Genomic DNA, 25244 nt, shown 5'->3' on the forward strand with positions numbered 1-25244 from the left:
AGTAAAAATAGTGAAAATTAATAGAGTAAAAATAGTAAAAAATTAACAGAGTAAAAAATATTAAAAATTTTGTCATTGTTTTTATTGGTATAGAAAAAAAAAATCCATATGCTAATTAAAAACCAATAATTTTAAAAACAAATGTAGATGTTTTAGGTCGTATATCATAATAAATTATGAGTTTGTAAAAATAATAGCTATTAATTTTTATTTTTACTTTGTATTTTAGTAATTTTAAATTATTTTAATTAATATTTGATTAGTGATTCCACAAAAATCTATATTATTTTAAGTTGATTCATAAATAAAACAAATACAAAAAATAGCAGTAACTTAATTGAATTAAAAGAGCCACTGTATTGATGAAATTTTGATCAGAAATTAAATGATTTTCCACCTTTCACAATTTATAGAGCCGTGTATTTTTCTAGTTTTTCATGTTTTTTTATTTGAATTATGAATATATTATTATTAACTATTATTAGTATTATTATACATAGAATTTCTAACATGTCATTAAATATTAATAGTAGAAATAGAATTGTTTTAGAAAATTTTGGTGGAAGTCTTTTTAGAATATATAGATTTAATATCATTTGGTATAAGGGAAAAACAAAAAACAAATTATAAAAAAAAAAACTTTTTTGTTTGATTGAATTTTTTTAGTGGGAAGTTATTAGTTAAATGGATAAGTGGGGGATTAAAGGTTTAAATGGATATATTTTTAATGAAAATTTATTAGTTAAATGGATAAGTGGAGAATTAAAGGCATTTTTTTTTTTTAGAAAAAAGAGAGAAAATTCATAAATTTAGAGAATGAGATACTTGTATTTATGATCTCATATTTCTCTCCTATGGCCAATTTCTTCAACAATATTGTTATCTCAATAATACTTTTTGTAATGCTTCATCACTACCTGAAACATGTAAATAAGAAAAAATAAAAAGAGAAATAACAGTAGAATAGAAAAGAGTGCGTACCTATTGTAATTTAGTTCATTTGATTTAATATATATAACTAGCCGTACACCCGTGCGATGCACGATTATGTTTATTTAAATTTAATAACAATTATTATAATTTAAAACATAATTTAAAATATATTGATATAAATAATTTTGATATAAGTTAATGTAATTTAAAAAATTAATTGTTTTGATGTTTTATATTATACTTTAAGTATTTAAAATAAATTAACATAAAATAAATAAATAAATAAATAGATGTATTTATAACATCAATTTAATAATTAAAATGTAAAATAAGTAGAGTTGTGAAATTAAAATTTAAAAAAATCACAAATTTTATATATGGTAGAAGATCAATAAATTTATTCTTAAAGTTCATTACGATAAATTTAATTACATGTCACTTTTTAACTTATTGAGTTTAATTTCTTAAAAGATTTTATAATTGTTCAAAATTTATAATAAAAAAACATATCACATAATTAGCAACGTTCTTCTATTTTCTTAAATATTTTTATGAGAGAAAGAAATAGAAAATAGAGATATGAATATCTTATATTATCTAACTTTCTCAATAATATTTTAATTCAAAAAATAATTAAAACAAATTTAGAGTTATTTTCTTTTTAAATATTTAAATGAGAAATAAAAGTCATAAAATGAGGGAGAAAATTTACCACTATGTAATGGTTTCTAATTTATTTTCTAATCTAATCCTATATTTCAACTTCTAAAAATCTTGTGATACTTCAAATCTACATCTTAAAAAAAGTATATAATTAAAAATTAGTACACAATAATAAAATTTAAACATACGAAGAGAAAATAAAAAACATAGATTAAATAGGGATATATTGCTTCTGACTTGAGAAAGATGTTTCTTAAAACCCATGATCTCTTCCATTGTTGCTTTTAAAACCTTTTTTTTGTGATGCTTCAAATTCACATCTACAAAAACATATATAATTAAGGATTAGTAAACAATAACAAAATTAAAATATATAATGATAAAATAAAAATCATATATTTGAAGTTAAAGATGATAAAATAGAAATCATAGATTTGAAGATAAATATATTTCTTCTAACCTGAGGGAGATGTTCCTGCAATCTCCTACCTTCTTACTTTTAAAAATTTTTTTTTGTGATGCTTTAAATGTCAAAATTAGTTTTGATTTAAAGAAGGTAACAATCTCCTAAATTCCTAAACTGGTCATTAAGTGAGGTAGTGGGGTAGTGGTAGTGGGCAGTGGCTACCTCGTGTATAGTTTTTTTATTATTGCAATTTGCAAGAAAAAAAGATAATAGATAAATTATTGCAAGAAAAAAGACAATTAAAAATGAATAGTTGGCATGTATAGTATAGTAGTGTATAGCAGTTACAAACTAAGTGGATTAATGGTTTGAATAGTTATTTGGATGCTACAGTAGAATATGCATGGAGAGAAAGTCCTCTGCTATGCATTACGTGGGATGACTATTATTATTATTGTGATTATTATTATTATTATTAGAATATGCATGGAGAGAAAGTGCTATGCTATGCATTACGTGGGATGACTATTATTATTATTATTATTATTATTATTATTATTATTATTATTATTATTATTGTGATTATTAATATTATTATATTTAATTGAAGAAGTGAGTGAATTTAAAATAGTTAATTAATTATTATTATTATTAATTTTTTTATTAAATAAAAAATATTTGGCGGGAAATTTTGGTGGGAAGAAGTTATAGGATTATAATTTAGTATGATATGATGATAAAAGAAAATCTGGCCTAAACATAAAATTGACCACATAAATACCAATGATATTTTTGTCACAAATTTTTAAGTGTTAAAAACATGTTTCACATGTTGAAGAAGAGTCAGTTAAAAGATGATGGCCTTGATACACAGAAAAACAACAACAATGCAACATACAAACATTAGCAAATACGTAAAAGTAAATTGAAAAAAAAAATAATCAAATTACCTCATTTTTTTGTAAAATAACAGGAGAAGATGGAAATAATTTGGCTGTGTTTTATTCAGAAACACTAGAGCATTATATACACATATACATTTCTCTAATTAGATGATTCTATTCCTATAATTCAACAACCTATTCCTATTATACTGATATGACAGTTGCCATGTTACCATATTTACAACAAGAATCATGGATGCACTTAACTCTCGTAATAGCAAGAATCATAGAATATAATTTCCTTTTCTAACACTCTCCCTCAAGTTGGAGAGTGGATATCAAGAACTCCCAACTTGTGCTTCAATGTAAGAAAGGATTCCTTTCCTAATGGTTTAGTGAATACATCGGCTACTTGTTCTGCCGAAGGAACATACTCAGTGGCTACTGAACCATCTTGAATTTTGTCACGGATAAAATGACAATCTATCTCTATATGTCGAGTTCTTTCATGAAATACCGGATTAGACGTTATGTGAATAGCTGCTTTGTTGTCACAATACAACAGTGCGGCTTTTGGATGCAATGTCTCCAAATCCTTCAACAACGAACGTAGCCAAGACAACTCAAACATGCGCCTGTCATAGCTCTATATTCTGCTTCAGCTGATGATAGAGAAACTGTCTTTTGTCTTTTTGTTCGCCAAGAAATTAGTAAGGATCCCAAAAAAACACAATACCCCGTAGTTGATTTTCTGGATATCGGGCAACCTCCCCAATCTGAATCACAGAAGGCACGTAAAGATAAGTCATTTTGGGAAGAGAAAAATAAACCTTGACCTGGATTACTCTTTAGGCACCGCAATATTCGCATGGCAACTTCCATATGAGGTTTGCGAGGGGCATGCATGAATCTACTCAATATGTGCACTGAGTAGGTGATATCCGGACGAGTAACAGTCAAATAAATTAGGCGTCCTACAAGTCGCCTATATGAGGATGGATCTTTCAACAATTCTCCTTCATCCGACAATTTTACATTTTGCTCCATGAGAAAATTCACAGGCTTAGCTCCCAAACATCCTCCATCTTTTAGAATTTCCAAAGCATATTTCCTTTGCGAAATAAATATACCTTTCTTTGACCGAGAAATCTCCATGCCCAAAAAATATTTCAAGTCACCTAAATCTTTAATCCGGAATTGATTATGCAGAAACTGTTTAAGAACAATTATGGCATTGAGATCGTTACCAGTTATGAGGATGTCATCAACATAGATCAATAAGGCAGTAAATGATTTGCCTTTCTTACACGTAAACAACGAGTAATCTGCTTTTGATTGAACAAATCCTGCACCTTGAATAGATGTAGAGAACTTGGCAAAACATTGGCGAGAGGCTTGTTTCAATCCATATAAAGATTTGTTGAGGCGACACACAAGGTTCTCTCCCTGTCGCTGAAAACCAGAAGGAGGAGACATATAAATTTCTTCAGAAAGATCTCCGTGAAGAAACGCATTGTGGACATCAAGTTGATGAAGTGACCAATTTTGAGCGGCTGCCAAAGCTAATAAACAACGTATTGTAACCATTTTAGCAGTAGGTGAAAAGTGTCATGGTAATCAATCCCTTCAATTTGTGTGTATCCCTTTGCTACTAATCGCACTTTATAGCGTTCAAGAGAACCATCTGATTTTCGCTTGATTTTATAGACCCAGCGACAACCAATAGCTTACTTTCCAGGAGGGAGAGGTGTGAGAAACCAAGTATTATTAGCCTCTAAAGCAGCCAACTCAGATTGCATTGCTATTTGCCAATGAGATTGGGAAGCAGCTTGCTCATAACATGTAGGTTCAACATCATGAGTAATAGTAGCAATAAAGGATCTATGTTGTGGTGAATAACAATCATATGAGATAAAATTAGAGATCGGATATCGTGTACCTTTACTTGGAAAAGATGGCGAGAATGGAAATGATTCGGGAGAACTTACTTGATTACAAACATAGTCACTCAAGGCTACAGGAGGAACATGGGTTCTTTGAGAACGACGCGGAGGGGCTGTTGGAGAAGCAGGAGTGGGAGTTGCTGGAAAAACAGGAGTGGGGGCTGCTGGAGAAGCATGAGTGGGGGCTGTTGGAAAAGCAGGAGTGGGGGTTAGATTCTTCATGTGTTTGGTGGATGAATGAGGAATCTAAGACAGCAATAGGTATAACAGAATCTGTTTTAGGTGGTGAAGATGAAATGGATTCGTAGGGAAAAATATCCTCGTGGAAAATAACATCACGACTAGTGAAAATTTTATTAGTTTCAATGTCATATAACTTGTAAGCTTTCTGACCAATTGGATAGCCAATAAAAACACATTTGGTGGCACGAGGAGCAAACTTATGGGGCACATGAACATTTGTGGCATAAGCTAGACATCCGAAAACTCTAAGGTGGGAATAAGAGGGAATTTTTTTATAAAGTTTTTCAAAAGGAGTTTGGTGAGAAAGGATAGGTTTGGGCAACCTATTAATTATATGAACAGCAACGGAGATACATTCTGCCCAAAAGTGTAAAGGGAGGTGAGATTGAAAACGAAGAGCTCGAGCTGACTCAAGGATATGTCTATGTCTGCGCTCAACCACCCCATTTTGTTGAGGTGTATAAATGCAAGAATGTTGGTAATTAGTGCCGTGTTGTTTAAAGAATTCTCGCATAGAGAAAAACTCTCCCCCATTGTCAACCCGAATATTTTCTATTGTAGTATCAAATTGAGTTTTCACAAAAGAGAAAAAATCGGTTAAATTTTTTTGTGTCTCACTTTTATGATGCATTAGAAAAACCCAAGTAAAACGAGAAAAGTCATCCACAATAGTCATAAAATATTTTGCACCAGATAGGGAAGGAACTCTAAAGGGCCCCCAAATATCACAATGTATTAATTCAAAAGGTTTAACAGAGGAAATATAACTCGTAGAGAAAGGGAGTCTAGTTTGTCTTGCAAGAGCATAAACAATACAATTGTTATTTTCTTTGAAAGGGAAATGAAGGAAGTTTTTGGCTATAAAGTCTAATCTAGAAGAGGATAAGTGTCCTAGACGCCTATGCGGACAAACCTGAAGAAAAATTGACATTATTTGCCTTGGGAGCAGCTGGTTGAGATGTTCCATTGCCCTGCATAATAGCCAAAATTTGTTGTAATTGTAGTTCGGTAAATCCATTCACAAGGGGCTGAACATGTGTTGATGTGGTTTCTTTGACACTATTGGCTGAAGATTGATTGTTGTCGTTGGACTTGAAATGATGGTTCTTTGCCGTGGTATGTTTGGATTGTCCTGGTGGATAACCATGTAACTTCCAACATGTCTCCTTCGTGTGATGATCTCTGTCACAGTGAGCAATGCAGTGGTTTACGATTATTGGACTTGGGACGAGAGTACTGACCATAATTGTGTCGAACAACAAGGGCTATTGGTTCCTCTCTTTGGACAGCCATGGCAGAAGCTTCTATAGTCTCTCTTCTTGCACCCATATTTCGTTGTTTTTCTTCTTGAATGATGGAAGAATAACCTTGTGAAACATCTGGTAGAGGATTCATCAAAAAGAGTTGACCACGAACAACATTATAAATTCATTCAACCCCATGAGAAATTGCATCAACTTGCGTCTTTTGTTGTTTGCTCCACATGTGCAAATAGCATCGTTGTAGGATCCTAGCTCATCCCACAATTTTTTTAATTTTGTGTAGTATGCAGCAACTGTCATTTGATCATGAGTAATGCAAGCAATCTCTCTCTCGATCTGGAAAATGCGTGGTGCGTTGCTTTGACAGAAACGATTTTGAAGATCTTCCAAACTTGATGAGCAGTGTTATAAAAAATAACACTATCTGCAATATCAGGGGTCAATGAATTAAGAATCTATGACAAAACCATATAATTGCATTTTTTCCATGCCGCATAGTCTTCCGGTTTTGTTTTGGCAGATGGTGCTGCGAGGGTTCCATCAACAAAACCAAATTTAGATTTTGCATTCAATGAGATGGTAGTGGCTCGACGCCAAGTCGAATAATTGTCACCATTAAGAGGTTTAGAAACAAGAACAATTCCCGGATGATCGAAATGGTGAAGAGAGTAAGAGTTATTGGAATCAGATTTGTTTCCATGGCCATAATGGTTTAGAAACAAAAAAAATATTTTGATAGGCAAAAAAATATGGGAAGAAAATGGAGCAGATCGTTACTGCTCTGATGCCATGTAAAATAACGGGAGAAGATGGAAATAATTTGGTTGTGTTTTATTCAGAAACACTAGAGCATTATATACACATATACATTTCTCTAATTAGATGATTTTATTCCTATAATTTGAAATGTGTCATAAAAATGAGTAAATGAGTTTAGTGGGGGTTATTTATTTATTTATTTGAGAGGTGAGTGGTGTGTTGTTTTTTTTTAAGTTAGTGGATATAATTAATTGATCAATTAATTAAGAATAATAAATAATTAGTAAATTATTAATGAATTAATTAAAATAGAGTTTTGGTGGGAAGAAGTTGTAGGATTATAATTTAATATGATATGATATAAATTAAATTAAATTAAATTAAATAAAAAATGTAAACTTGAAGAGAGGAAAATGAAGAAGTTTTTATGTGTCATCCTAACAATGATTATCATTTTTAAATTATTAATATTTGTTTTATCATTTTATTTGTATTTATTTTTGTTCTCATTTTTCATATTAAGTCTTTAATTCTCATTTTTCATGAAGACATAATATTGGTATCATAGTGAAATTTCTATCAGTTGTGAGATTAAAGTCAATAACTCTTCAAGTTTATAAATCGTTTATTAGTTGGAATTCCCTACCATAACAATATAATAATAGTGATTTAAGAATTACAATATTAGTTTATTAATCTCTCACTTGATGGAGATAATTAAATATAAACTAAAAGTGAAATTTCTTTGACATAATAATTGAATGTATATTTTAAAATAAGATAAATATTTTATTTAAGTTTATTTTATCATTCTATAATGTCATTTATGGTCGTGAAAAAGTTGTAAACAAAATAATCAACTTTCTGTATTGTTAAAAGATAATATTAATGACGTCGGACCGGTGGATTTCTCAGATTTATTCCCTTAAACTAACAATATTATATCTCCTGTCATTACTACTCATGCTGAAAAGGCGTCCTCGGCAGAAAATGTGAAATCTAAAGCACCGGTGAAGTCCTTTGCACAAGCTTTGAAAGGGGTTTGTGACATCCCAAACTCGCAGCTTCTATAACCTATGATTAAAGGAGACATGCCTTCCATCACAATACCGGAAGATGAATATAAGGCGGGGCTTTTGGAATGCAAGAATAATCTACACGGTAGAGTTCTTTGGCCAAAAGGCTTCACGCCTCTAACGGTGGCAGCTCTAAGGGCTAAGCTCTCGAAGATTTGGCCGAAAGTTAAGAACTGGGGATTGTTATCTCTTGGAAAAGGCTATTACGAATTCACATGCTCAAGCTTGGAGGATTTGCGACGAGTCAGAGCTTCTGGTTCCATAAATCTCAATCCTGGTACGATTAAGTTGTTTGCTTGGACCAAGGATTTTAACCCCTCCTCGCAACATAACTCGTCTGCGCAGGTTTGGGTTTGATTTTTCGGGATTTCATGAGAGTATTGGTGTCCTCGCATTCTCTTAGCTATTGTCAGTTGTGTAGGAACCCCTATCTATATTGATGTAGCTTCTTCAAAATCGATAGCTGACAGAACTTTTGGTCAATTTGTTCGTGTTCTTATTGAGATGGATTTAACTTTACCTATCAACTACAGTGTGCTAGTTGAATGAGAAGGCTTCACTTTCTTTTCTGATATCGAGTACGATAATATACTAGTGCTTTGCTCACATTACAAGAAAACAGGTCATGAGGTACAAGATTACAAATTTCTGAGGAAAATAAGAGCTAATACTAATCCCAAGGATAAAACTACATATGTGCCTAAAGTTTCCAATGTTATTTCTTCTGCTCCGGTTATCATTGAAGATGCAGAAGTCAATATTGAAAGTGATAGAAGAGATCTTAACACAAGCAAATGGGTGGATATAGCAGCAGATACTGAACAAATTCTGGTGGACACGGGATTGGTCGCACACAACCCTCTCAACTTTGTTTCGCAGTTGTCCGAAGATTCAGACACTCAACTGTCTAATTTTGTAGAAGCTACACCAGACAGGGCGTGTATTCTTATAGATACTAATGATGCTGATACAAGTTTTTTAAAGAATTCTTGGGGAAATCTTGAGGAAATTGATAAAGGAAATTCTAGGGGTGAAGGGGTTTTCACTAGTGCAATCTGTAAGTTGAACAAGAAGCAAGCTACAAAATAAAAGCAACATTACACTACAAGGTCCCAAGCAGGCCTGAAGCATAGTTTCCTATGAAGATCATTTATTAGAATATTAGAGGGGTGGCTAATGCTCCATCAATATTAGCCTGAAGAGAATAATTAAGATTCACAAACCATATTTCATTTTCATCGCTGAGCCGAAAATGGAATTCTCAAATTTCCCAAATAATTGGTTTACTAAATTAGGTTTCAAATCTTTTGCTCTTAATGCTAAGGATTAACCTACTTTATGGTGTTTTTTCTTAGAGGATATGACTCCGGGTATCATCTCTAATTTTGATCAGTACGTTGCTTTTACGTTTATGTTGGATAACTGTCTGCTGGCTGGTGCTACCATTTACACGTTTACCAATCTTGTGAAACATCGTGAATTGTGGCAGGATCTTTATGATTTTCAAGGCAAGTACTCTTATCCGTGGTTTTCTTTTTGGGGATTTTAATGCAACCATAGGGTCTCATGAGCATCGGGGTAGGAGCTGCCCTGCCTGTGGTCATATGGCTGGCTTCAAGAATTGGACGGATCACAATCAACTTATTCATCTTTCCACTTTTGGAACTTTGTTCACCTGGTTCAACAAAAGAGACACTTCGTTTACCGTTGAAAGATGTCTGGAAAGATATATTTCAAATCAGTTCTGGTTGGACTCTTGTAACCATATTACAGTGTCGACGCTTCTGAAGCTAAGGTCTAATCATTTCCATTTGCTGTTAGAAATTCACATCAATACGGTTTGTATGGCTAGTCAGTTCAAATTCCTTAAGACTTGGACGATGCATTAGGATTGCAGAATGTTCATTGATCTTTCTGAAAGCATAAGGTGGTTGGGTGCAAAATGCATGTGCTTGACAAGAAATTGCAATTCCTTAAAAAAGAGTTGATAGGTTGGAATAAGAATATTTTCGGAAACATTATGGAGAATGTAACCAATGCTGAGTTGATACTTAGTAACATTCAGTTGCAAATCCAAAACAACGGTATTGATGATTCTCTTAAAAATCAAGAATTGGTGGCTCAAAGTAAGCTTTTGGAAAGAAAAATCGAGGGTCAAATGGCAATTGGAAGGGGATCGCAATACTGCATATTTTCATTGTGTTGCCAAAATAAAAAACAAACTGAAGCCTATTTCTATGTTGATGTTCGAGAACCGGTTGCTCACAGAACCGAAGGATATTGCGGACTGCACTGTTAAATACGTTAAAGATTTGTTTTCTACTAACTCTAGTTATTTTTGAGAATATGAAATTGGTGGATGAGACCATTTCTTCGATAGTTGATGATAGCATGAATAGTATCATTACTAGGCGGCCGTCGATGGAAGAGATCAACTACGTTTTTTTCTCTCAACAAGGATAGTGCGCCGGGTCTAGACGGGTTTGGGGCAGTGTTTTACCAAACTTATTGGGATATCGTAAAGGAGGATGTTTCAGATGCGGTGTTGGAGTTCTTTCATTCGGGTTGGATTCTCCCAAGTTTTAATTCCAATAATATCGTTCTTATTCCTAGAGCTAAGGGAGCTGACACTTTGGAGCTTTTCCGTCCCATCACTATTTCTAACTTCAAGTTTAAGCTGATTTCGAAGATCATTGCAGATAAGCTGGCTATTTTGATGCCATTTCTAACTTTGCAAGAGCAGCACATGTTCATTCAAGGTAGGAAATTCATTACTGTATTGGTCTTGCTTCTGAAGCGTTCAAATTACTGGATTCTAACACTTGGTGCAGCGATTTGGATCTCAAAGTGGATATTAGGAAAGCCTTCGACATGTTGAACTAGAACTTCCTTTTGAAAGTGCTGCAAAATTTTGGTTTTAATGCTAAATTCTGCTCGTGGATTAGCTCAATTCTTCACTCGGCCTTTTGGTTCGTTAACAATAATGGTGTTTTGTAGGGATACTTTAATTGTTCTAGCGGTGTTCGGTAGGGAGATGCGCTATCTTCGCTTCTGTTTTGCTTGGCAGAAGAGGTCCTTAGCCGAAAGCTTCTTCAGCTAGTGGCAGAGGAAAAGTTGGATTGTATACAAGGGCCCTTGAACATCACGATTCCATCTAATCTCTTATATGCAGATGATATTGTCGTCTTTTGAAAAGGGAATATGTTAAACATTAAGCATCTTATTTCGGCTTTCAAAGAATACAAGACTATTTCGGGGCAAACTGTTAACTGTAGGAAGTCATTCATTTATGGTGGTGTAATGTCATCTTCTCGGCTTAATATTCTTGTGGCTAAATCGCGGTTCATGATAGGTTCATCTCCTCTTATTTATCTCGGTGTTCCGATTTTCAAAGGCAAACCGAAAAAGATTATCCTGCAACCTATAACGGATAAAACCATTAACAAGCTAGCTTATTGGAAAGGTACGTTACTATCGTACGCCGGCCAGGTGGAGTTGGTTAAGTTTACAATTCATGGCGGGCTTGTTCATAGCATGTATCTGTATGCTTGGCCGATGTCTCTAATACGGGATCTTAAAAGGGCGATCAAAAGGTTCATTTGGAGCGGGAAAACAACTGACAGTAAAGTCACCACAATGGCTTGGAATAAGCTCTGCTTGCATTTTTAAGAAGGAGGTTTGGATCTTAGATCTATAAGCAAACTTAATGAAGCTTTTAATTTAAAGCTTTCTTGGGTTGTTCTTCTTAGGGCCAGAGTCACCAAGAACAACAAATTTATCAATCATCATGTTTTCTCTTCCATTTAGTCTAGCGCTAAGCACGAGATAAAAATCGTCATTGAGAACTCCTCTTGGCGTATTGGTGTTACCCTAAGATTTCCACAAGTAGGGAATGGCATATATTACCAGATGGTAACCTTAAAAGTTAAGGGATGAGGCCTATAAATAAAGATTTTTTTAATTAAGGCCCACAGTAGGGTATGTCGAAGGAGCACGAAGGTCGAACCAACTAGAATATGGACCAAATGAAATAGTCGAAAATATTCTTGTCGGCCACAGAGGCTTCCTATATACTTAATGAAAATTCCCACATTTATGTCTTTGAAAAATGTAAGCGTCGAAGCCAAGAGCGGTTGATCCTTGAAGAAACAGAGGCGGGAAGTTTCAAATTTCAAAAATTGAAGGCAGTTATTTCGAGAAATCGTGCATTATGGGCGCCAAATACATAGATAAATCTTATGAAGCGGTTGTCTTTTAGTTTCAATTTCAGCCGTAGATTGCTTTAGGCAGTTATCTTTGTACATTACTATAAATAAGTCATTCTGATGTAGAATTTGGTGTGTTCGCTGGTATACTCAAGATACTTGCCAAAACCCTGCCCAATTTCCGATCTCCGGAAAAACGTGTTGCTAAGTATTTGATGTACGTGAATCAACACTTTTATTTCAATGCAAAATCTTTACTTTTCAGTTATTTACTTTGAAGCTTTTACTTGTGGTTCATTTATCATTCAACAATCATTCTACGTTTTCGTGTATGTTGACACTCTTTTGGTTTCGAGCCTTAAGGTTACAAAAGAGTCATTCAATCCTTACTTTGCATAGGACAAGTCTGAATTCACGACTTCCTGTCGGTCACGAGTCACCATAGCAGGCTGAGATTAGTGAATACCCATAATTGACAAAGTTATTATGATTGGGTTCGTTTCCATCGGTCACGAGTCACCTGCCGGTTGAGCCCAAGCCTTTGTGTGGAAAGCCGTTGTATTTGGTCTTTTGGCCTTAGAAAACCGTTTCTTAGGCTAACATCATCGACATAACCAATACAATATCAGAATCTTAGCATGTGTCTCAAGACCAACTAATCGATCTTGCAAGTAACCCTTAGTTTAGGATTTTGGGAGGACCAACGGTTGTTTACCAGTTTCCATAGTAAACAATTGGTAATGGTAATTCCATTAGCTTATGGTACAATAATTGGCGTGGTCCTCCTTTTTTCTATGATAATGAGACTCCGACGCTGATTGTAGATAATCCGGTAAGTAATATCATTGAAAATGGTCTGTGGAAATTTTCTAAGTATTCGACGGAAATTCCCCTTTCAATGCAAGTGCATATTAATAATTGTCATATTCCTTTTGACATTCGTCTGGACAATAGATGTTGGAAGCATTTAGCCAACAGTGAGTTATCTTTAAAGTTGGCGCATGACTTTAAGCGTAGCAAGGGTATTTGTAAGGATTAGTGGAAGATGATTTGGAGTAGCTCGATTCCCCCGGCAAAATCTTTTATGGTGTGGAGACTTCTTCACCATAAGTTACCCACCGACGATCAATGGAAGAGAAGGAGCTTCTTTTTCCCTTCTATCTGTACGCTTTGCAATTGAGAAGAGGAAACAAATACTCACTTGTTTTTTGAGTGTCGGTATACGATGAAGTTATGGAGATGGTTGGAAAACATGTTGAACCTGTCATTTGCTATTGTGGGTTGGTTAGACATTTGGAGATTAATGGATATAGATGATGCAGTTCAGTGCAAGATAGTTAACAAAGTGGCGGTTGTTAGCCTTATCAACTCGATTTGGAAAGCTCGGAATATGGTTATATTTCATAATACTTTTATTTCCTTTTCATCTTCAATTGCTTTCATTTTGGCTACTGTTTCTTCTGCTCGGAATGCGGTGAGTATTGGCTCACATATTGGTATGAAGGAATTTGTGATTCTCAAGAAATTTAAGATTTGTATCAGGCCTCCGAGAGCTCCAAAGATTCGAGAGGTGTTATGGCAGCCCCCTTCAAGGGGTTTAAGATAAATTGTGACGGTGCTGCTACTCCTATATCGTTAGCTTGTGGGGGCTTAGCAAGAGATTGCGATGGTTATATTGTTGGCGCTTTTGCGTCTTTTTTAGGTACTTCTAATTCTCTCATCGCCGAACTCTCGAATGCTATGCAAGCAATTGAGTTCGCTCATGAGAAGAATTGACGCAAGGTTTGGTTGGAAATAGATTCAATGGCCGTGGTTAAAGCATTTAACCCTCAGTTTAGTGTTCTTTGAATCATTAGAAATAGATGGATTAGCCGTATTCATTTAGTTTTGCATTGGAATTTTGTAGTGTCTCATATATTTAGAGAATGGAATAGCTGTGCAGATGCCCTTGCTAATTTTGGTTTATCAATGATTGATTTTACTCATTTTACTTCTATTCCTTTATTTTTAAGGACATATTCTGTAAAGAATAGGCTCAGTATGCCTTTTTTCCGATTTACATCGGGTTGAGAGAGTTTTGGTATAGTCCCCATCTCTTTTTGTGTACCATTTTCTTTTTATCTATATATTTTAACCTTATTTAAAAAAAAAAAAGCTGTATTTAAATATTACATTTTACTTTTAAATACAATCAATTCATTTTATTGATTATGGTTTAAATGAGAATTAAATGAATTTAAATTATTAGTTAAAAGTTTTTAAAAGTAATAGATGAGTTTTAAATAAATTTAACTCACGGATTTAAATAAATTGTATATTAAAGAAAGAACAAAACTTATGTACAATTCTTTAGGTGTGGTTCTTACTATTTCTAAATGAAAATATTATATGTATAATTTCATTTACACGTATGTAAATTTTTCTTATTTTCACTCACTAAATGATATTTAAGTATATTTGTCACATTTTCATTGGAAAAAAGTAAGAACCATACCTAAATAACTGTACCTAAATTTTATCCTTAAAGAAATTAATATAAAAAATTAATTAATTTATTTAAAAAACCATATATTTTAATTAATAGTTTTAAAATAATCGTTGATTTTTTAATAATGAACTATGATGATATTTAGTTCAAAGGTAAGAACTTAGAGTAAAAAGTACGACCCTTTAAGTATTTTAATAGTATTTGAAATTACAAAATTTAACTATTAAGTAAAAAATTATTAATGAGAATAATAAAATATAATACTAACTGAAAAGTTCAAATACTAGCATTGAAGAGTTAAAATATAATAGTATTTTTTATTAATGATGTAAGTAATTGTGAAAAGAATTAAATTTTATTATTCTGCTTTGTTAGTATAAACAATAGGAATATTGATTAACAATAGGAATATTGATTAGTATTCAAATTTTAGATATAAAATTTTAATAAATTAAATTGTTTTTAAATTTTTATATTGAAATGTGTGAAATCAAACAATGTTTTAACTTTTAAGATAAAATATATTTTGTAAAATAGAAAAAAAATGAAGATACACCATAATAAAAAAATTCTACTTTTATTTGAATTTTCAAAACAAAATTGTTAAAAATATTTTATCATAGTTTATAGATCTTACTAATATCATATAATATATTTATACTCACTTGTCAGTAAATAAGAGTGAGAGGTTTTGGTAAAAAAAAAAAAAAAGAGTTAGCGTTTTATGTATACCGTTGACGAATATAAATTAAATCTTTTTAATATACAAGTAATAGGTAAAAGTGCTAGATAGAAATTTCTGGAAGAAAAATAAGGTGTAGATAGACGCGTTGTTGGGCCCATGAAATATAACCCGATCCAATTGGCATTGCATTGTTTATACCCGACCCAAATTTATTAAGCCCTAATTAGTAACTACAATTATCTATTGTTTCATTCTCTTATATTCGCTTTGTTCTGCGTTCAGTTTTGGGATGAAGAATTCAGAAAGTTGTTCAGGCAATTTCGTTTTCAACACAGTAAAATCTATTTTGCTATCTGAATTTCAATTTATGAAAACCATTTACATGCATACCTGATCTTGCTTTGTCTCGGTTTACAGGCAATTGATTTTACAGAGGTTTCTTGGATTGTAATATAGAGGGAAAAGAAAAGCGAAGTGATGATAGAAATTCATTTGTCGGTCAATCCGCTGATATTCTTTGATGTTAATTCATGGATCCCAACAGGTTCTGATCGCTTTCATATTTCCCTTTCTTGCTTGATTTCTTGATTTCCCGAGTTTCTCGATTTGTTGAATCAATTATTTAGGGTTTTTGAATTGTTATCAGAATTGGGCAAATGATGAATCTAACATTGTGTAAATGGGTAATTTGCATCTGATTATGGTTGATGTTAATATCACCTTGGAGAACTGTTGCCCTAAATTCTATGGATTTTTATGTTTCTTAGTTTGTTTCTGTGTTTTGATCCCTATAATTAATTGGTCATTGCTACATGAATGGATCACTAGATTTGCGATTGAATTCTATTATTATTGTCCCTTAATTGGCACTAATAACACTGTCATAGTTGAATTTTGAGGGGAGGTAATTGAAATGTTGGTTGTGATTGCGAGAGATCGAAGAATCCTGACCCGAATAACATAAATTTCAATTTTTAATTAAGTAGTTTTGGGAAAGCGTATTTTCACATATTTATTGCTGAATTTCATTTTAATGGCAAAATAGTGTGTTTAGTTAATAATGCTTTTTTAGCATTGATTACAAAGATTGAAATTCTGTGGCGTTAAAACATTCCAATGTCAAAATAGTGTGTTGAGCTAATAATGCGTTTTTAGCAATGATTCCAAAGATTGAGAATTCGGTGACATTAAACTATTCTAATGGCAAAATAGTGTGTAGAGCTAATAATGCTTTTGTAGCATTGATTCCAAAGATTGAGAATTCGATGACGCTAAACTATTCTAATGGCAAAATAATGTGTAGAGCTAATAATGCTTTTGTAGCATTGATTCCAAAGATTGAGAATTCGGTGACGCTAAACTATTCTAATGGCAAAATAGTGTGTAGAGCTAATAATGCTTTTGTAGCATTGATTCTAAAGATTGAGATTTCGGTGACGCTAAAGTATTCTAATGCCAAAATAGTGTGTAGAGCTAATAATGTTTTTTTTACCATTAATTCCAAAGATTGAGAATTCTAATGGCAAAATAGTGTGTAGTGCATAATAACTTTTTTTTTTCTTTGGCTCATATTCTGGTTTTCTGTTTGCAAAATAGTGTGTAGTGGACAAGCTGTAAGTTATATTTTGTGTTGCTTTCGGGAGTAGTATCTCATGCATGGGATTTGTATTCTAATGGCATATATTATGCCTTGCAACTTTTTCTTGAATTTAATGTTACGGCCTTTTAAAAAAATAATTGATATTCAATCAATATCCACCCAAAAAGCTAAAATGGTTTTATGTAAAACCAAATTGTCAAAACAACAACTAGAATGTCTGAACATCTTGATGAATCTAGTTGGGCAAATGATGAATCTGACATGGTGTAAATGGGTAATTTGCATCTGAATATCTTGATGTTAATATAACCTTGGAAGAAAACTGATGGCCTAAGTTCTATGGATTTTTTTGTTTGTTAGTTTGTTTCTGTGTTTTGTTCTCTGTTTTTTTGGATCCATCTAATCTAAAATGACCTTAGCATTAAAATTATCATAGTACTAGAATGAATTGGTTATTGCTACATGGATGGATCACTTGATTTGTGATTGAATTATATTATATTGTCCCTTCATTGGCACTAATGACACTGTCATAGCTGAATTTAGAAAGGAGGTAATAGAAATGTTGGTTGTGATTGCGAGAGATTGAAGAATCCTGACCCGAATAACAGAAATTTAAAGTTTATTAAGTAGTTTTTGGAAAGCGTACTTTCACATATTCATTGCTGAATTTCATTTTAATGGCAAAATAGTGTGTTGTGTTAATAATGCTTTTTTAGCATTGATTCCAAAAATTGAGAATTCTGTGGCGTTAAAAAATTCCAATGTCAAAATTGTGTGTTGAGCTAATAATGCGTTTTTAGCATAGATTCCAAAGATTGAGAATTCGGTGACGCTAAACTATTCTAATGGCAAAATAATGTGTAGAGCTAATAATGCTTTTTAAGCATTGATTCCAAAGATTGAGAATTCGGCGACGCTAACCTATTCTATTGGCAAAATAGTGTGTAGAGCTAATAATGCTTTTTTAGCATTGATTCTAAAGATTGAGAATTCGGCGACGCTAACCTATTCTATTGGCAAAATAGTGTGTAGAGCTAATAATGCTTTTTTAGCATTGATTCTAAAGATTGAGAATTCGGTGACGCTAAACTATTCTAATGGCAAAATAGTATGTAGAGCTAATAATGCTTTTCTAGCATTGATTGCAAAGATTGAGTATTCGGTGACGCTAAAGTATTCTAATGGCAAAAGTGTAGAGCTAATAATGCTTTTTAAGCATTGATTCCAAAGATTGAGAATTCGGTGACGCTAACCTATTATATTGGCAAAATAGTGTGTAGAGCTAATAATGCTTTTTTAGCATTGATTCTAAAGATTGAGAATTCGGTGACGCTAAACTATTCTAATGGAAAAATAGTATGTAGAGCTAATAATGCTTTTCTAGCATTGATTCCAAAGATTGAGAATTCGGTGACGCTAAAGTATTCTAAAGGATTAATAATGTTTGTCAATCCACTGATATTCTTTGATGTAATTCATGAATCCCGACATGTTCTGATAGCTTTCATATTTCTCTCTTGTGCTTGATTTGTTTATTTCTTGAGTTTCTCAATTTTGTGATGCAACTTTACCAATTATTTTTAGTTTTTGAATTGTTATCAAAATTCTGCAGAACTGATAGATTTCATGTTAATTTGCAAAAGATTCACATGGTCCAAATTAGATATGGCTAAATGAGTTGTATTGGCAGATTTATATTTTCAAAGGGATGGTTTGTCAATTGCCTAGAATGTTTTCCATGGTGTTTGGATAAAACTAGTCAATGTCCAATTCTAATTCTCGAGAAAAGGAGGAATTGTGCACCAAAACCTTTATGTGTACTCAAATGTTGGAGTGAGTTGAAGTTCAGGGATGGCGGTATTCATATTGAAAGAAAAACTCAAGTGAATTGGAAAAAAGGTGAAAGTACATCATTTTCTGAAGAGGAGATCAAAGACAAAAGAGTAGCATCAACACATTTACTTGAAATGTTGAATCTGAATTGTGGCATATTGTGACAAAAATCACGCTCAAAATAGCTTAGAAAAGGGGATGCAAATTCCAAGTTCTTTCTCGGGTGCCGGGTAAATAGAAGAAAAAATTTAATAAGATTAATTCGATTAAATAGATTGGGGTTCAAGAGATAAAGGGTGAAGTTTTCAATTATTTCCCAAGTTTATTCAAAAAGCAAAAGAGGGAAAGACTGTTTATGCATAATTTTGAATTTAAACACATTAGAGATGATAAGCTTAGAGAGGAGGAAATAAGAAATGTTGTTTGGAATTGGGAGAGTTCGAACAGCCCCGACTCAGATAGCATAAATTTTGGGTTCATTAAGGAGTTTTAAGATGTAACTAAAGCGGACTTTCATAGTCTCATTGTTGAATCTCATTCAATTGGTAAAATAGTGCATGGAGCTAAATAATGGTTTTTAGCATTAATTACCAAGATTAAGAATTTGGTTAAGCTAGACGGTTTTACGTCGATATCTTTAATTGGCAGAATGTAGAAAGTCTTAGCAAAGCTATTGACAAATAAATTTAAGGTCGGAAATACTTGGATGTTTCTGATGGTTGTATTCATATAAGAAAGAAGTTATTGAAATTGGTGATTAATATAGTGTCAGGAAGATTGTTCAAGTGGAATAATTAGTGCTTATCTACATGTGGCCGAATCATCCTTCTAAACTTTGTTATACGCATTACGGGTCTATTTCATTTCTTTCTTTAAAGCTCTGATAGATATTATTTCTAATTTGGGTCTATTTCATTTCTTTCTTTAAAGCTCTGTTAGACATTATTTCTAATTTGACTCTCTTTAAAAATTTCTCGTGGGTTGGAAGATTGGAAAACATAAAAATAATTCAAGGGTGTTCAACCAAACTCTATTAGGAAAGTGTGTGGGTTAAGGTTTTAAAAAGTAAATATGGTGAAATATTTGGTAAAGGGAGTAAAATTGAGAGAATGAGGTCAGCTTGGTGGCAGGACATAAAAATGGTAGAAAGTGGGTCGTGGGACTTTAAATTAAATTGGTTCTTTGAAAGGTTGGGCATGAAATTAGGAAGTGGAGTTGAATCACATTTTTGGACTCCTTGAATAAAAGGAAAAATCTTGAAAAAGAGGTTAGTGGTACTGTTTGATTTATAATCAAGAACAAAAATGCTTCATTTAAGGCATTGGTGATTCATTTGACTGAGAATGTAGAATTATTCATTTCATTTGACTGATTTTCTTGTAAAATCATGTGGCAATAGTATTTTAAAGGGACATGAGATTATAGTTGTCTAATGTTGCAGAGTTGGCAAGTGATAATACATAGAGGGAAAAGAAAAGCGATATGATGATAGAAATTCATTGTCTGTCAATCCACTGATATTCTTTGATGTAATTCATGAATCCCGACAGGTTCTGATCGCATTCATATTTCCCTCTTGTGCTTGATTTGTTTATTTCTTGAAGAAAAGCAGGGGCTATATTGAATCTATGGTCATTGTATTTCGTCAGTCCTCTTCCAAATCCAGATAGAGATTCGAGAACATTGCGACTAGTCCGATGAAACTCGCAAGTGCAGTATAGCTCGAGAAATGAGATACATGTCGCGACTGGTTCAAACAAGATGATGCAACTCAGAAGCTCGAGACAGGATGTGACTATAAGTCGGAAGGACTCACAATCTCCAATACCCGGTAACATTGACCGATCCCACAAATAAGCTTTTTAACATATACTATGTATTGATGCAGTAATGTTTTTGCTGGTTAAACATTTGCGAGCTAATAATTACAAAACATATAATAAATATTCATGTGCTGTCTGACCTGAGTTATTTGATTCTTTTGTTGTTTGTAATGGATTTTGATTTTGCCATGTTTACCTGCACATATGAGTAATGGTAGAGAAGATGGATATCAAATGAATTTGGTTCACTTATTGAGTATGTTGAAACAGCTTTTGGGAGAAATCTCCGTCAAAGTTTCACTTATGGCGTAAATTTACATCGTATAATTTAGTCGGTTTGCGAATTCTTATCGAGTAGTGTTCTTGAGCAGAGGGGGTCTGATTATTATAGGTGAAATGGATGGACAATGTTCTGTGTTTGTAGAATGTGCAGTTGCATAGAGCTGCTGTGAATGTTTTGCGTCACTCAAAGCTCCCAGATCGGGATGACATCGACTCACAATGAAAACCATAGTGGCAATGTGATGCCGATGTCGACGATAAAGTTTGTTAGGGCAGATCTGTGAGTGGAGGTGAGACATGAATCCCCATGTTAATATTGCTGATACCGCCATTTGGAAGATAATTATTTCTCACACATTCTATTCACATAGTATGATTAACTATTATTTGTTTACAATGCTTTGTTTGATGATCCAATGTCATATAACTCAACTTACAATGTCTATGTGTTATCTATATGTTGTGGTGTCGATTTCTGTATGTCTTGCAATGCATTTTGATTTTAGAGTTACATTTGGAAGATTGTGAAAATTGTTGGGACTAACAGGATGGCTGGGAAATCAAATCAAATATCTCCTGTCTCTATTCATCTCAGTATCTACCTGCCAAGTGTTGTCAATTTGATGCCGGTAGATCTGCCTATTTTTGCAAAGGTCGCAGTAGAGGGACAACCAGAAGGTAGTGACATCTAATGCTATCAAAATTCCTAAACAAATTAATCCTGCTGGTGAACAGTTGGCGTAACATGAATACGCTATTATATGTTGCAGGTTGTTTATACTAGGATAGTGGGTGAACTTATATGCTATTTGTATGACGTGGTTATAAGTTTGATTACTACTTTTAAATGTTTGCAGTAAGCATCCGTGATGACAACGACTACATATCGAGTCTCATAGGAGGAGAAATAAAGAATGCAATGATCGGAGATAACAAGTCAAGCTCTAATGTCATCGTAAAAGAGTCGGATTGAAAATAACAATGACAGGTCAGCGTTTCTTTTGCTTCTGCTTCTCGAATATGAATAGAAGTGTGTCATCCTATGTTCCAATTACAATAGCTTCAGATGATGGAGTATCGAGGTGTCTTGGAATTGGCTAAAGTATAAAGCTCTTAGATTTAATTACCCTATTGTTAATTAGATATAAATCCATTTGGTTGCTTACAAACTTACAATATTGATGGAGTATTGAGATCAATTCTAAAAAATTACTGATCGTCAATACGTCTGTTTGGTCGTAGTTAGTGTTTGAATTATTAAGTAGTTCTCATATTTATTTGTGTGGTTTGTTAGAATTCTACTTGGTGTTGGTTTTTCCATCAACCTTGGTTGGTGGAGCTTATTCGGGACATGATCTGCTAACTATTTTTTTGGATAATCTTTGGAAGGAGCATTTTTATCTTTGCTGTAGTGCACAATAGCCTTTTTTTCTTTGGCTCATGTTCTGTTTTTCTATTTGGGGAATAGGAGGCGTGTAGGGGTGGACAAGTTGTAACTCATATTTTGTTTTTCTTTTGGGAGCAGTATTTCATGCATGAAATTTGTATTCTGGCATATCTTATGCCTTACACCTTTTCTTTAATTTAATGTTACCCCGCCTTTTCAAAAAAAATATTGATATCCAATCAATATCCACCCAAAATATTGGTGTGAAACGCATTATGCATTATGAAGTTTTCAGTTATTTCTTGAGTCTATCTAGAGACAAAAAGAGGGAAAGACCAGAATTTTGAATTTAAAGGCATTAGAGATGAAGAAAATGATGTTCTCATAGCTGAACTTAGAGAAAGGAAATAAGAAATGTTTGGGATTCTGAGAGTTTGAAGTTCCTTGATTCATAGCATATATTTCAATTTTATTAATGAACTTTAGGATGTAATTAAAACAGACTTTCATATTCATTGTTGAATTTAATTCAAATGGCGTAACAGTGCGTGGAGCTATTAATGCTTTTTAGTATTGAATCCAAAGATAAAGAATCTAGTGAAGCTAAGCCAATATCTTTAATTGACAGCATCTAGAAAGTGAAGCTAGGCCAATATCTTTAATTGGCAGCATCTAGAAAATCTTAGAAATGTTATATGCAAGTAGATTGAAGGTGAAGGATATAAAAGCTATCTCTGATTCGTAAATCGCCAAATGCCAAATAGGAGGAAAAAAGAACTGTGAACCCTGATTCGCAATTCGCCGTAGGCCAAATAGGAGGAAAAAAAGATGTTAAAAGTAGAATTTGAAAAAGCATATGAATTTGTCGACTAAAAATAGTCCCAAAAGTCTATGATATTTATTTGTGTTTTGTTTTCTGTTTTTTATCCATCTAATCTAATCTAAATTGGCCGTATCATTAAATTTATCATTGTACCAGAATGAATTTGTCATAGCTGGATCACTTGATTTGCGATAGAATTATATTATATTAATATTATTGTTCCTTCATTGGGATTAAATCCGTTGGTTGTGCAAGATATTGTGTTCTAGTTTTAATCATTTGCTTATTACTTGAGGTCACAGACAACGTTGGATCTAGTTCTAGGATTGGTTTTTTAAAATCTTTTTGGTTATTTTAAGGGGCTCTGTTGATTTTGTTAAAATATTAAGTGGCTGGCCAAAGTAAAATGAGACTTATAAGACTAATCAAGGCGATCATGGTTTTGATTAATTGGTTTGGATTAATCATTGTTTGAAAAATGTTGCTATGGAGTAAATTGATGGAGTTGATCAAATAAAAAACAGGTCAGGTGCTAGATGTTGCGTGATAGGAGATTTTAACAGTTCTTTCACTCGTGCCTCTTAAATAGAAGAAAATTGATGAGATTAATTGTATAGAAGAAAAATTGATGAGATTAATTGTATAGAAGTAGATGGAACAAAATAGATAGGGGTTCATGAGATAAAGGATGAAGTTTTTTATTATTTCTCAGGTCTATTTAGATAGCAAAAGAGGAAAAGATTGGTTATGCAGAATTTTGAATTTAAACACATTTGAGATGGAGATAATCATTTTCTCATAGATGAATTTTGTGGAGGAATTAAAGTAGACTTTCATTTGAATGGCAAAATAGTGCATGAAGCTAATCATTTTTTTTAGTATTGATTCCAAAGATAAAAAATCTGGTGAAGCTGGACCATTTTAGGCCGACATCTTTAATTGGTAGCATGTAGAGAGTTTTAATAAAGCTATTGGCAAATAGATTGGAGGTGGTGGCTAAAGTTTTCTTTGATTTGCAAAATTATCTTTGATTTGCAATTCTAATAGATGGTAGGTGGAATACTCGTAGCAAATGAGTTAGTAGATGATGCAAATAGGAGGAAAATAGAAGTGTTGATGTGTAAAGTGGATTTAAAAAAAGTGTATGATTTTGTGGATTGGAAATATTTAAGAACTTAATGATGGAAAAGAAAAAGGGATTCAACGATAAATGGAAAGGCCAGATTTTAGAGTGTCGTCAAACTTCAACTATTTCAGTGTTGGTCATCAGAAGCCTCGCAAAAGAATTTGAAGTTAGTAGAGAACTAAGGCAAGTTGATCCTCTACTGCCTTTTCTATTTTTGAAAGCAGCTGAAGGTTTTAACTTGCCAATGTCAAAAGGAGTAACTTCCTATACATAAGACGAAGTAGTAAATGTGTTAGATTGTAAGGTTTGAACTACAACATTCAAATATTTGGACATTCCTATGGGTGGTTAGGGTGGTAATCATAGATGAAAAGGAGTTATGAAAACTGGTGATTGATGCAATATCGAGAAGACTGTCCAAGTGGAATAAATGCCGCTTATCTATTAGTGGTAGAATTGTCCTTCTTGAAATCAGTCTTATACACATTACTTCCTTATACACAACTTTGTAACTTCCTGAACTCTGATTTATTTTTCTACACTTGTGGCATAATTTCTTGTAATACTTATCATATTTTAGGTATGATCTATAAATCAAGAGAGGAGATATCTCTTAGATTAAGACATTTGTTTAAAGAGTTCTCATGAGTTGTAAATTATTAAAATTGACTATGTATTAAAAATTTGTTTATAGTTAAATCCCAAGGTTTTCTCATTGGCTAATGGATGCAAGCCTTGTTGGTTTTAGACTAAACTAGGCTAAACTCTAGTGAAATGGAAAGAAAATTTGAAGAAATTAAAGAGAAAGTTCAAAGAAATG

The 25244-nt window shown here is 33.0% G+C and overlaps 1 protein-coding gene and 5 non-coding genes across 40 annotated transcripts in view; all 6 read left to right on the top strand.

Moving 5' to 3' along the window:
• Positions 1 to 15570: 15570 nt before the first annotated feature.
• LOC131602298 (uncharacterized) overlaps positions 15571 to 25244 on the top strand; it is a 50165-nt gene continuing 40491 nt past the window's right edge. For 17 of the 35 annotated variants that reach the window (XR_009283987.1, XR_009283988.1, XR_009283991.1 and 14 more), the window contains exons 1-3: positions 15580 to 15881; positions 15965 to 21766; positions 21946 to 22076. The gene's annotated coding sequence lies outside the window, so the exon portion shown is untranslated. Of the gene's footprint in view, positions 15882 to 15964; positions 21859 to 21945; positions 22077 to 25244 lie in introns of all 35 variants that reach the window. The other 18 variants (XR_009284010.1, XR_009284014.1, XR_009284005.1 and 15 more) reach the window with 18 other exon arrangements.
• LOC131608490 (small nucleolar RNA snoR14) lies at positions 16017 to 16102 on the top strand. The gene has a single exon (XR_009285747.1). It is a non-coding gene; the product is annotated as a small nucleolar RNA snoR14 (small nucleolar RNA).
• On the top strand, positions 16195 to 16288 carry LOC131608463 (small nucleolar RNA Z101). Its single transcript, XR_009285722.1, has one exon. It is a non-coding gene; the product is annotated as a small nucleolar RNA Z101 (small nucleolar RNA).
• On the top strand, positions 17386 to 17481 carry LOC131608472 (small nucleolar RNA Z101). The gene has a single exon (XR_009285731.1). It is a non-coding gene; the product is annotated as a small nucleolar RNA Z101 (small nucleolar RNA).
• Positions 18566 to 18652, top strand: LOC131608499 (small nucleolar RNA snoR14). The gene has a single exon (XR_009285755.1). It is a non-coding gene; the product is annotated as a small nucleolar RNA snoR14 (small nucleolar RNA).
• On the top strand, positions 20461 to 20544 carry LOC131608488 (small nucleolar RNA snoR14). The gene has a single exon (XR_009285746.1). It is a non-coding gene; the product is annotated as a small nucleolar RNA snoR14 (small nucleolar RNA).

Source organism: Vicia villosa, linkage group LG5 (genome assembly GCF_029867415.1).
Source record: "Vicia villosa cultivar HV-30 ecotype Madison, WI linkage group LG5, Vvil1.0, whole genome shotgun sequence".
Classification (NCBI taxonomy): Eukaryota; Viridiplantae; Streptophyta; class Magnoliopsida; order Fabales; family Fabaceae; genus Vicia; species Vicia villosa.